Source organism: Micromys minutus, assembly GCF_963924665.1.
Source record: "Micromys minutus genome assembly, chromosome: 3".
NCBI classification, from domain to species: domain Eukaryota; kingdom Metazoa; phylum Chordata; class Mammalia; order Rodentia; family Muridae; genus Micromys; species Micromys minutus.
Genome location: NC_137972.1, coordinates 80331666 through 80344413, shown reverse-complemented (window position 1 = coordinate 80344413; position 12748 = coordinate 80331666).

Here is a 12748-nt window from a genome sequence, read left to right as displayed (position 1 = left end):
CACACACACACACACACACACACACACACAAACACACACCACGACCTAGGGGTGAGGATGTTTCTGTTCTGTTTTCTGCTGTATCCCCAATGCCTATAAAACTGACTGGGGCAGAATAAACCCTGTATAAATATTTTTTTTAAAAAGGCCATGGCAGAGATAGCCAGCCCAGTGACAAGGTCTGTTTTGGTAGCAGAATATGGTCTTATCTTCTATCCAGAGGTGATGGTTAATAAACCTTATGACTAAGAAATAAGAACATGGTTCAGATCTACCCTTGTGAGAGTTTTCTATGTTGGGTCTGTCTCTTACTTATCCAAAGGGACTTTTCTTCCAGGACCCACACCTCCCAACTTGCTTAGAGGGTAGAGCTCTCTAAGTGTCTACACTGAAGACCCAGAGGAATGGTGAGCTTTCTTTGGCTATACTTATCTTTCTGCAAGATGGAGTGTGATTTCTTATACCCAAGTCTAGTCTTTTTCATTGCTCTCTCCAAGCACTTAGAGACAAACCAAGAGCATCGTGTGTGTGTGTGTGTGTGTGTGTGTGTGTGTGTGTTAAAATTCGAGGGAAAGACAATAGTGGTTATTAAAGGTGATTGTTTATAACTGTTTGTCACTAGTGTTTATTCATAATGTCTCAGATGCTCAGTCAAACAGCATCAGCCTCACTGCAAGCCCATTTTACACACCAAGAAACAGAAATTTGATCAAAGTGGCGGGTCTGTATAGCAGAGAGGAGGGAATGTGTGAGTCTTGGCAGCACAGCCACACCCCTAAACTACCTGCACCTTTTCCTAGTTGAGAGGCAAATGGTAACTCCTCCATTTTCTCTTTAATTACCTGGAATAAAAACAGGATCCACGCCCTTTAATTGGGAGGACTTCGGGATTGAATACATACAGAATACACATAGACGGTCTATGCAATATAGATTCAATACATACAGATGACACTGCTGTACCTGTCTGCTGCAGAGCAGCATTTATGCCAGTCTTTGCAAACCGTGGCTGTCTGGGGTGTCCTTCTTTACCCACTTATGAACTGAGGGGTGTTGGAGGGAAAATAGAGGGTCATCTAAGATGTCACAACCCGCCAGGGAGAATCAGGTGGGTGAGAGCTCTGACCCAAAGTTCCCCCTGAGGGAGAAGAAGAATCTAGAACTGACTCTACTGATTAGTGTTTTAACTAGAGAATGACCCAATGGTTAAAAGCACTGTTTGCTTTTTCAAAAGATCCAGGTTTGATTCCTACATCTACATGGCATCTCACTTTAGTCTGTAAGTCTATAACTCCACTTCCCAGAGATTCGATGCCCTCTTCTGGCTTGGGAGGGCATCAGGCACTCACACGTGATGCACAGATGTATTTGCAAGCAAAACACCTATATTCATAGAATAAATAAATAAAGCCAGTTTGGTTCCCCTTTTTAAAGAATATGTTTCCTCCCAGACTTTTCCACCATCAGAGTGTTGGTGAAAAAACTGAGCATTAAACATACCTTTAATATGACTAGCACTTAGGGAAAAAAGCAAATACCAGCACTTGGGAAGAGGCAGGTAGGTTTCTGTGAGTTGGAAGCCAGCTTGATTTACATAATAGTTTTCAGGACCACTAAGACTACGTAGAGAGACCTTGTCTCAAAATTATACATATAGGCATACATATACAACAACGTGTTTGTGACAGATGCTCTGGGGCTGAAAGAGACTAGGTAGGTCAATGTCCGCCTTCTGTCAGCTTCTTCACGGTACGCTGGTACACTAAGATTTTTGTCAGAACATCCCATGCACCTAGCCCTTCCAGGCCACACCATGCTGAGGCCAGATGGAGAGGGGAAATGTACGGTGTGTGTCGGGGGGGGGGGGGGAGTCCCTTTTGATACTGCTGCCACAAAATAGTGTAAAGCAATGTTTTCCTTTTCTTTTAATAGATCACCTGGAAGAGCCCTTCCACCCTTTTGTGAATGAGACTCCAGTGTTAGGAAACGGAAGGATGAAGTCCCTGAGACCTTTCTTACATTGAAGTGAATATTAAAAGCAAAACAGATGCAAACCTCAACGCCTTTAAAACCGATGCTCCATCTTTTTTTTTTTTTTTTTAATTCACGCATCTATAAACCATCTCACCAACTGAAAAATATTGACAGCGCAGCTGAAGATGTTAAGAGAGGGTGAAGGTGGTGGAAGTTCGAGCAAGCATCCCGGACAAAGAGGAACTTGTCAAAGTCTGGTCAAGAGGAGTGTACTCTTGTGGAAAAGCGATGTCCCAGAAACGAGAAAGGAGGGAGGAGGAACCCCCAACCGAGGGAAAGGAACACAGTGGGAACTGCATAGCGGGTGCAGTGAGGAACACGCGCTTCCCACTCTCCGCTTTCCAATTTACTGTGAATTTAGAAGCCGAGAATCATGGGTGCTGGAATTGTATGTAAAGCAGTGTCACAGAAACCGACGTCAAATCCAGCAGGGGAGAGTGGAAGGCAGTTCTGACGCCGCCCTCTGTGCCTTTTAGTTGGGAGAGGTCAGGGTGGAAAGAGTGCCACCTAACCCCGGAATCAGGCACGCGGGATCCGAAGGAGGTCTTATAGGATGAATAAAGATCACAGCACGGCCACTAGGTTTCAGCCAACCTAACCCCACACCAGTCATCGCCATTTGGCGCAAAACTTTCATTTAGGCTCTGCGGAGAGGGGAGGCAGGCAGTGCCGTAAGCACTGCTGATTCCTCTCCTAGCTAAGCCGCAAGCACACTTCTCTTCCCCCAAGGGCACTCCGACTCAGCGGAGCTCCTGTACCCTCCCTCTCAGTAACGGTCTGAACTGCGGAAAGGGTGCACTGAAGCCAGAGAGACACCAAGAGATTGTTGCTAGAAAGAGGCCGAAGCAGCCGCCCTGGGGAAAGGCCAGTGCTCTGCCCCAGCCTTCGCAGGGCACCCTTGACCCTGTACCCATACCCTGAGGTCTGACACCCTCAAAGGTCTGGAACGGCAGCGCGCCCCCCTGAGGCCCATTGGGGAGGTTTTGCAGTATGCTGTGGTTCACGCTGCTAGTGCAGGTCGCTCAGGCCCGGCGTGGGGCGGGGCACATGGGGGTGCAGACGAACCCCGCCATGGGTCCTTACCTCCGCGCGGGCATCCGTCTGACCAAGCGCAGTTTGCTGCTGGGACTGCGGGGCCGGGGAGGCTCCCACGGGCTCGGATCGGGCTCCCCTCCCCCGCCCCAAGCCCCCAGACCTTTCGTTGGCCCTGAGGAGGGTCGCCGGGACCCAGGCACAGGCGCCGTGCGGGCGGGAGGAGGAGGCTCCTGCGGGGCGCGGCGGGGCGGGGCGGGGGTATCTGTGGAGCCCCGCCCGGGAGGGGGACGTGAGAACGCTTATCCCGGAGAACAAAGGCAGCTAGGGATGGCTCTCCCCCCACCCCCTTCCTCCTGGGGCCAGCCCCTGAACTTGAACTTGTACTTGACACTTTGTCCGGAAGGTGGCGAGGAAGCCAGTCTGAGCCCGGACAGGACTCGCCCGCCACCTTCGCTCCGGCAGACCCGAGGAGCCTGCACTCCTCTAGGGCCTTTAGGGAGTCGGGATCTCCAAAGCCCCCGAACTCGCCCCAAACTGCCTGGTGTTCTAGGGCTCTGGGGTTCCGGAGTCCCTTGAGACAGGGGGTGCGGAGGCCCTGGGTGTTTGGGCCCGAGCCGCAGGCGGAGCCCTGCGTCCCGCCGCGCCCCTCCTCCCGATCCCGCGCCCGGCCCGCCGCCGCGCTGCGCGGGGCAGGCAGGATTCTCTGCACGTCGCGTCGGCAGCCACTATTCAGCCGCTAATTGAACGTTAATGGCAGGTGCGGATGAGGTCACCGGAGCTGGCTTTTCTCACACATTTTTCATGCAAATTCGCGAAACTCTAAACAAATTTGAATAAAAAGCTCTTTGTGCCGCCCGCCTCCTAGTCCTCTCCTCCCAGCAGAGGATCTTGGCTCCTCCCGGTGCCCTGGGGCTCCAGCCCGGCCGCAGGATCCCAGCGCCCCGGGGAGTGCCGCCTGGTAGTAGAGGGTGATGTCTCTGGCTGCCCTTGTGGTTCAGGCTGCTGAGATGTGTACCGGAGAGAAAAATCTTGCATTTGGAATCTTGGGACCAAATCAGGATGGCCAGCCACCGTGCTTTTAGGGATGCAGTGGGTAAGCGCCTGGCACTGTTGACATTACACACACACACACACACACACACACACACACGCACGCACACACACACACACACACACACACACACGCACACCTGCCACTTTGAACAGCTTCTTGGTCCTTACCCTCTTCATAGCTTAGATGGGAATAAGGATGGATGTGTCAGCCATGCACACCAACGTCTGGAAATTAAATGTGATTTGGGATAGCGCAAGCACTTAGAGCTGTTCTGGGAACCAGAAAGTGTTAATTATTGTCTGGGGGTCCAAGGGCCTGTGAGAATGAAAACTGATGAAAGCAGGATTGTGATTTTGTGCATACATGAAAAAACTTGTCAGAGGCTTTTGAAGCATCATGACCCCCACCCCTATCTCCGCTTCCCATTCTGATTATAGATATCTGGAGCTCAGGGCCACCCGTTTCCAACTGTGTGGTTTTGCCTGTTTCTAAACCTCTCTGAGCTTCAGTTTTCTAGTGTGGAAGATGTGATTGTCTTATGGGAAGAAAGTGTTACTGGAGGCTTAGGAGCAGACTGGGGCTGGTCCCTAGGTCAGAGCCTCCTGCACCCCTCTTATGAGAACAGAGCACCTATACTCTCCAGGTTCAAAGCAAAATAGGCTTCTGGTTGACATAGCCCGTGTCAGAGAGGACTTTCCCGGGTTTTCTGAAGCTTCTTACTCCACCCTTCCTACCACACATCACTCACTAGCAGCAGCTGTCTTTGCTAGTGGCTAAGTCTGGCTTTCCTTGCTCTGGTCTCTCTAGAGTGAGAGAAAAATGATTAGAGACATAGGTTTTTGGAACTTTTACTAGTTGTAAGCTGGGGTAAAAGAGGTAGAGGTCTCTCCGAGTCAGAAAAGTCCTTTCTCTCAGAATTTGTCTTAATCATTCCCCAGGATTGTCCTAAAAAGCCAGAAGAGTTCCAACGATTTCTAAGCCTAGCTGTTCCTTTTGCTCTCCTATACCAGATCCTCCAGCCTTAGGCTTGCTGCAGCCCTCAGCAGGTTCACCTCTGTGAAGCAAGGAGCTAGGCCCTGGATTATCTCTGACCTTCCCATTAGGCTTTCAAGTTAAGGACCTGAAGGAAGAGACAGCATCTGCAAAATGCAGATGACCAGACTTCAGGACATAAATAGCATGGAACACAATAGCAATACTAACTGAAGGCCGTAGTCTGAATATGGCTTTGAATTTCTTCTCCAGCTCTAGACCCAGGGTCCAAAACTTAGTATACCCCAGAGATAAAGTTAGGTGGAATTAGGGAAGGCCCCAGGTAAGATATCGAGGGAACCTGGAAGGCAGAAATTAATGTCTCTATGTATGGGACTGGCCAGGAAGGGTTGAGGCTTAGGAGACCTCTTTTAAGTGGCCGAGCCAAGCAAGATACATTTGTGGTTAGGAATCTAGACTGCAACCAATGGGACAGGTGCTAAATCTCAGTTCTGGCACTTTTTAGCTGTGACTTGGGACATGTAGCAACATTTCTGAACTTCGGTGTCATCTGCAAAATGATTTTACCAGTAGGTCTCACCATATAAAACTAAAACTCAGTGCATCAGAGCAAGAAACCTGGTGACAGTCCCACCCCTAGTTGCCTTCCTCTTAACTTCCAAAGCTGCCATCCAGGTCCAGGGACTTCTGTGGCTCTCCCAGTTTCCTCTGGACAACTCTACTGTTGATATTTCCTTGCCCACTCCCAGGCCTCAGGACCCAGCACAGAGATCCAACAGGATGCTATGCCTGGACTTATGTTGGTTTCAAGGCACAATGCTCAGCTCCACATTGTCCTTTCCAGATGCCCTGTAGCAATTTACTTCTTTGGGGGCAAAGTCAAGCTTTTGGTTTGTACCGGGAGCAGTAAAGTCTGGTGGTATCTCTCTGCATACATGCTGTGTGTATGTAGATAGATTTCAGAGTTGGCCCATTTCTGTAGCCAGTCTGTCCCCAGCAGGGCACATCCATTGAACTAAAATAAAGCAAGTAAGGGTGCCCACTCATAATCAACACAGCCCACAAGCCCCCCTCATCAAAACAGGTTCCTCCCAGAGGGAAATCAGAGCCCAAACTTGTCTTGCCCAGTCTAAGATACGGGCTCTGCCCTTCGTTTGCCAAGCAGCTTGGAGAAACCCACTGATTTCCCCACCAGTCTCCTGAATAGGTTAGACTGAAACAATCTGACACTCACCTAAGCAAGAACCAGAGACCCAACCCTGGAACTAAGTAGGCTTTTGATTAACAGTGGCAGTCATGATGATGACATGTGGTTGGAGAATTGCCACTGGCCAGAGGCCACCAGTACTGTCAAAACACTTCTCTGCCACATCACCACCTTGTCTCAGAGTGCACACCCTTCATTGGCTGAGAGAAGTTACATCTATTAAGTGATAACTACCCCTTCCTTTTTTACAAACATGGAGAGAAAACAAACACAAAAACAAGGAAGAAATGCCTCCTGCTTCCCAGAGGCTACTGTGTAGTGCTTGCTTTCAGAACCATCCATACAGACATACAGTTTTATTTGACTCTAGGCCTCTTGTGTGCTGTATACATTTTACCGTAGAGCTTCACACACCCGACTCCATGAATGACTTAGGTATATACAAAAAAGAACACACTTGGCTGTTTTGTACTTTATTCTATTCACTTAAGTATATTGGAACTGTCCCTGTCAGCCCATATGCACAGATCTACCAGTCTTACAGCTGTGCAGTATTCCATAGAACGAAATGACTTATTACTTCAACCACAGGCTTCGTCTGTGCTTCTTTGTAAACTTTCCAGTATATCTGAACCAAAATTAGTCATCGAGCATATGTGCCTTTTACATTTTGATATTATCACATTTCAGAAAATATCGTGCAGTTTCTATTTTCTAACCACTGCACAAAAATATCCAGCCAGTGGGACAGAGGCACCAAGGGGCCGGCTGAGAATAGCACTGCACTGCTGTGTAGGGCAGCACCTAGTGGCCTGCTTCTGTCTGAGCATCTGCGAGCCAGGGGCCCAAGGGTGCCCTGGGTCACAGCAGGGTGGGATCTATAGGGGCACTGGGAGTGAAGGGCAGGCAAATGTGGCTGGGGTCCCGCCTGAATGATTTCTTGAAGCCATTGTCTCTGTCCCGCTTGGCCCCCTTAAAAGGAGTTGATTCAGGGTTTGAGGGGGAAGGGGGATGTGGTGGAGGGGGTATGCAGTCCTCACTACAGGCACCCAGGAATATGTCATAGGAGGGAGAGAAAGAGAAAGGGGGGAACCCATCCCTGGGAGAGGCAGGACCGTCAAGAACCCCTGACTGATGAATAGCAAGTGGGCCCTTGAACCTCACTGGGTTTCACTGTTCTCAGGCACAGAACAAGAGCCTTGAGACACATCGAGCCCAGCTGCACAGGGATGGCGGTGGCTCATCTCAGACACTTTGACAGGCCGAGCCTTTTCCCTGCATAGCTCTGATCTGCCTCCCAGCTCCCCTGGCAACAGCACAGCAGCATGGCTCCTGGTTCCAGGCCCTGCCTGCTGTGAGCAGGAGGAGGGAGGAAAAGGAGCACCAAGGGGAGGACAGCTGGGGAGAAATGTTGTTAACTCCTGGGAGGCTGAAGTTCCTTCCTTTGGCGACTTCCCAGTGTTTCTGCCTAGCTCTTTGGGGGTGGAAATGCTGGAGATGGTTTCCATTCCCCAAGTGCCTAAACAGAGTGTTTGTCCCACAGCACATCAGACACAGAACAGGCCTGAAAGGTGTGGCACAAGCAGAAGTGAAGGAGATCCTAGGCACGCAAGTCAGTGACAATGGCCCTCTAGAAGGGTTGTGGAGCGCTTCCACTGGTCTCCGGCCAAGTTCCTGGCAGCAGGATTGCTCCTTGTACAGCAGCTTCATGATGGTGGCTATTGTGGTTTAAACTTTCCTCCTGGATTTTTCTGGTTCAGGTTCTTGGCTCTGTATTCACCCTGGGACTTTGACTGGAGTTTCCATTTCTCTGTTTCCAGAAAAGCTGATCAGAGCCTGTCCCATCATTTTCCTTCACAGAACAATCTGAAGACAAGAGAAATAGTCAGTAAGCAGCTTGCACTCAGGACAGTTGGTATCCCATGAATCCCATATTATCCCTGATAATACCAATTAGGTATTATCAGGGCTGAAACTAGGAACTGTTGCTCTCTGGGAAGAGGGGAATGGGGAGGAGAGAGGCTCTTCCAGGCTGTCTCTCCTGAAACTAAGGAAAGGGATTTATTTATGACCATGGCTTTTGGAACTTCTGGAGGCAGCTTGGATAAAAGAGACTGAACTTATCATTCCAAAGTGTTCTTCTATTTTATTTATATGTTTTTGTATACATTTATGTGAAACATAGTTATTACTGTTGTTTTAAATTGCATTTACATTGTTCTGCCTCCACATATGTCTGTGTGAAGGTGTCAGATCCCCTAGAATCAGAATTACAGACAGTTGTGAACTGCCATGTGGGTGCTGGGATTTGAACCTGGGTCCTTTGGAAGAGCAGCCAATGTTCTTAGCTGCTGAGCCATCTCTCCAGCCCAGTATGGTGGTGGTGGTTGTTCTTGTTATATGTTGAGTCTAAGAATAGATCTCAAAGCCTTGAACATGTTTAGAAAGCTCTCTACCACTAAAGTACCCCCCAACCCCTTTCTTAATTTAAAAACATGGAAATGTCTTAGATAGACTATGCCCAGGATCACCCTGGTAACACAAAGGTATTGGCTCCATGCCCTCTACAGTTCACAATGACAGTTGTCTCAGCTGTGTCTGTAACAGTCACCTGGTGTGGGGGGTAGGGAAAGGGACGAGGCATGAAGAAGTGGTGCCCTCATAGATTACTTAGGGTAGGGAGCTTTTGAGTCTAAGGGTTTGAGCTAGGGAAGGTCCCAAATATATGACAAACCCTTCCTGAAGCCACCAGTGTACACTGCTCAGGGCACGTGGAACCAGAGAAGAAGGCAAATCATCCCGACTCAGGCTGACAGCGTAGCTAATCAAAGCAGTCTGGTTCAGGTCTTTGCCCCAGGACAGGCTGCTCTCCACTCAAAACTGCAGGTTAGCAGTGAAGTGAGTTCCTGGGGTTGTTTGTGCATTTGTTTGTAGGCTTTAGGTAGAGGTGTCTGTCTACCGTGTCCGAGGACAGCATGGAGGAGAAAAAGTTGGCTAAGTTTTCTGAAAGTCAAGGAGCTGGAGGTAGGGTGATTCAAGTAATAAAGCATAACAGTAAGAATTCCCAAATTATAAAATGTAGGGGCTGAGTACTGCAGACAGCATCATATCCAGTGTTCCCGTCCTAGGTCTTGAGAGGAAAGAGGCTCACCTAAGACCACTAATCAGGACGGTGGTCTGGAGGGCAGTCTCTGACTTTCAGGTGAGTGGGGCTGGTCTTCTTGTGACCTTGTTTCTTTACTAAGCTACCTTGGACCCTGAAAGGGAAAGATTTCAGAAAGAAAAAAGAAAACTCACTAGAAGCCATTACTGTCAAGGTGCACCTGTCCAGAAGAGGCAGGAGTCTCCAAAATCCCGGGTCTGGCTTGAGGTCAGTAGCTTTCTTCGGAGACATAACATGGCTTTGTTCCACCTCTAGCATCACACTCGCAGACAACAGGAGCCACTGACCTCCCTAGAAAAAGAAACCAGACAAGAGGAGGGTCAGAATGAGGACAGGCCTCCACTCCTTGGCCCACAGTGCTTCTGAAAAGGGTACAAGGAAAGGTGAGAGTTCTGAAGTTTATTCCACAGAGAAAGAGGGATGGAGAAAGGCAGGCTGGAACAGGTTTTCAGCCAGCATGGGGCCTGGAGCTTGGATCTGATGGGGTGTATTCCATGGAAGGCAGAGGTGACCTAGTAAAGAGAGCAAAAGATACCCTGAAGTCATGTGTCCTGCCATCCTGTCAGGAATTGCCCTGAGGCAGGTTTGTGTGTTTGAGGAATAGACACCTATGTGATAGAACAGAGAGGCAGAAAGACAAATAGACTTCTTTGGGTCCAGCTGTGCCCTTTTCCCTGGGCTGCTGGTTCAGGCCAGTTGCCATGCTGGTACTGAGGCCATACTGGTAGCTAAGACTCTAAACATCACCACTGTGCCCATCCTCCCAAATCAAACTGTATTAAATGGCTTTCCTAGCTACCACACAGTTAAAGAGAAGAGCATGTGCATCTGGCACCAGTCACAGCAACTCTATGCTGTGGGGGTTTTTCCAATACCACAGATGATGCCTTAGAGGCCCCAGAACATTCAGAATATAAATGCCCATTAATCTAGGGCTGACTGTCTACCCACAGCATCTCTTCCTCTGTCCCTTCTCTCCAGCCAGAATTTTCCTGTCTTCTGATAGCCACAAGCCCCCAGACCTGTATTCAGCATCCTGACTTCAGTTTCTAAACTCTGGGTTTGCTCTGAGCAGCTCAAACTAATATGAAGAGAACATTGTCTAGTATAGCCACTCAGCTGTGGGACAGACCTCTTCCCTGGCTAACCAGGAGAGTGACTACCTGTAACATGCAGACTATTCTAACTGGGACTGGCAGCTGGAAGATCTAGGACCTGGCCTACAGCTAAGGGCAGCTACCAAAAAATAAAAGCCTCGTCTCATAGAAAGGACTAGAAAGCACCAACCTTGGGACGTTTCCTTCTCAAGAACAAAGAACAAGTTGCTGTGTTGCTACAGTCGGTGCTAAATTCCCAGTGGACACTGGGTATCACCCATCCTGGGACCAGCTCAGCCAAGGCTACTGCCTCCAGAGGAGAAGCTGCGCTTGGAATGTGATTCGCCAGCTTTGCCATTTCACTTGGTGATGCTCCATTAACAGAGTGTGACTCCTAAGATCCCTTGTCACCTCCTAAAGCTTCTGCCAGCCTGCCCTCCCGGCACCACACTGATCACCAGATTAAGGAGCTCAAAGATACAGCTGAGGCAGCAGCTGAGGCAGCTAAAAGAGGGGAGAGGCAGAGAGGGCAGCAGGCAGCTCCCCGAGCTCCTGCCATCTTGACTTTTCCCCACCTCTACTACAGGCACTTGGCTCACTGTGCCTGACTTCTATACCCTTCTTCACTAAGGTCTGGACCAGTCCACCAGACTCCCAGATAGACTAAGAAACAGGTGGGAGGGGCAGATGAAGGGTATCTACATGCAGAATGGGTAGGAAGTGAGAAAATGGCTAGAGTCATGCAATCAGAAGAGAATGGCTCAGGGCTCACCTTTGTCCTGAAGGCCATCTGAGGCCAATCACAGAGCTCTCTGTGGGTCTCTGGCTGCTCTAGATCAGAGTACATCCCACCATGCCTGAGGAAAGAAGGCTAGCAAAGAAGAAACAAGATAGGGAATTGGGCATTAGAACTTTTTTCTAAAGATACCCAACTTATTAAGGAGACACACAGTAGTTGAGTGTGGTAATATATGCCTTGAGTCCCAGGACACAAGAGACAGAGGCAGAAAGACCTCTGTGAATTCAAGGCTAGCCTGGAATACATGGGAAATTCCAGGACAACCAGGGCTGTATATAGATCCTATCTAAAATTTGAAACACACACATACTCACACACACACACACACACACACACACTCACTCTCTCTCTCTCTCACACACACACACACACTCACACACACATGCAGAACACAGAGTAACCAGTTTCTTTTCTGTCTATAAAGAATAGCATAGGCTTGGTAGTAAAAACTAATCAGAAAGGAATGGGGAGTTAGAGTTAGGACTGAGTAGTCCTAGGCTTGGAGGTTCTGTAACCCATAGGCCATGACACAAGAGGGCAAGACAAGTGGGGACGAGTGGTGGAAAGTGACCAACAAAGAGCTCAAAGTTACATGTACAGATGCTTGCACATGGGTGAGGGGAGTTAGGCTGCATCCCTGCCCCTCACTTTTTGGGGTTCCTGTGGAGCTCCAGAAGAGTAGGTACTCTGAAGGTATGCCCTGGAAAGCTGCTAGGAGGCCTGGGTGAGCTTAGCCTGGAAGATAGCCAGCATTTCTCAGTCCTGTGCCCTATCCCAGGGCCTGCAGGGAGTAAATGGGACACACCCAGGGCACCTGTCAGGAGTTGCTGTCTTCTCCTGTGTTGGGCTGGGGTGGCTTTCCACCACTGCAGCATATGGGCCAGGGGAGCTCGGGCTCTCTGCTGACTCCTGATCTTCTATCAGTTGCTCAGAAAGCACAGACTCACGCTTGAATGTATGCAGTGATCAAACCCTTCCTTCCATATCCCACCCCCCACTCCCAGAACTCACTCTTCTTGTCTCATTCTCGTCATTGTGCTAAATAAACATAAGCTGAAATGACCACCACCAGCAGAGATTTCCTCAGCTAGGACCGAATAGAACCAGGAGTTCCTGAAGCCCATCTTCATCATTGGGATTAAGAGTGAAAAGGAACTTGTGCTGTCCAAGGTCACACAGTGAGCCAGTGGCAAGGCCATGACTGTACTCTGTCTACCACCCTACAACAAGGGCCTAAAAGGGAGCTTCCCCATCGTATCCTAAACAAGAACCTGACCTGCTATGGACTGCAGGGGTCTGGGGACAGAGGAGGCCATAATGCGATAAGCCGACTGGCCATCTGGCTCTGGGACAGAGGAGAGCCCAG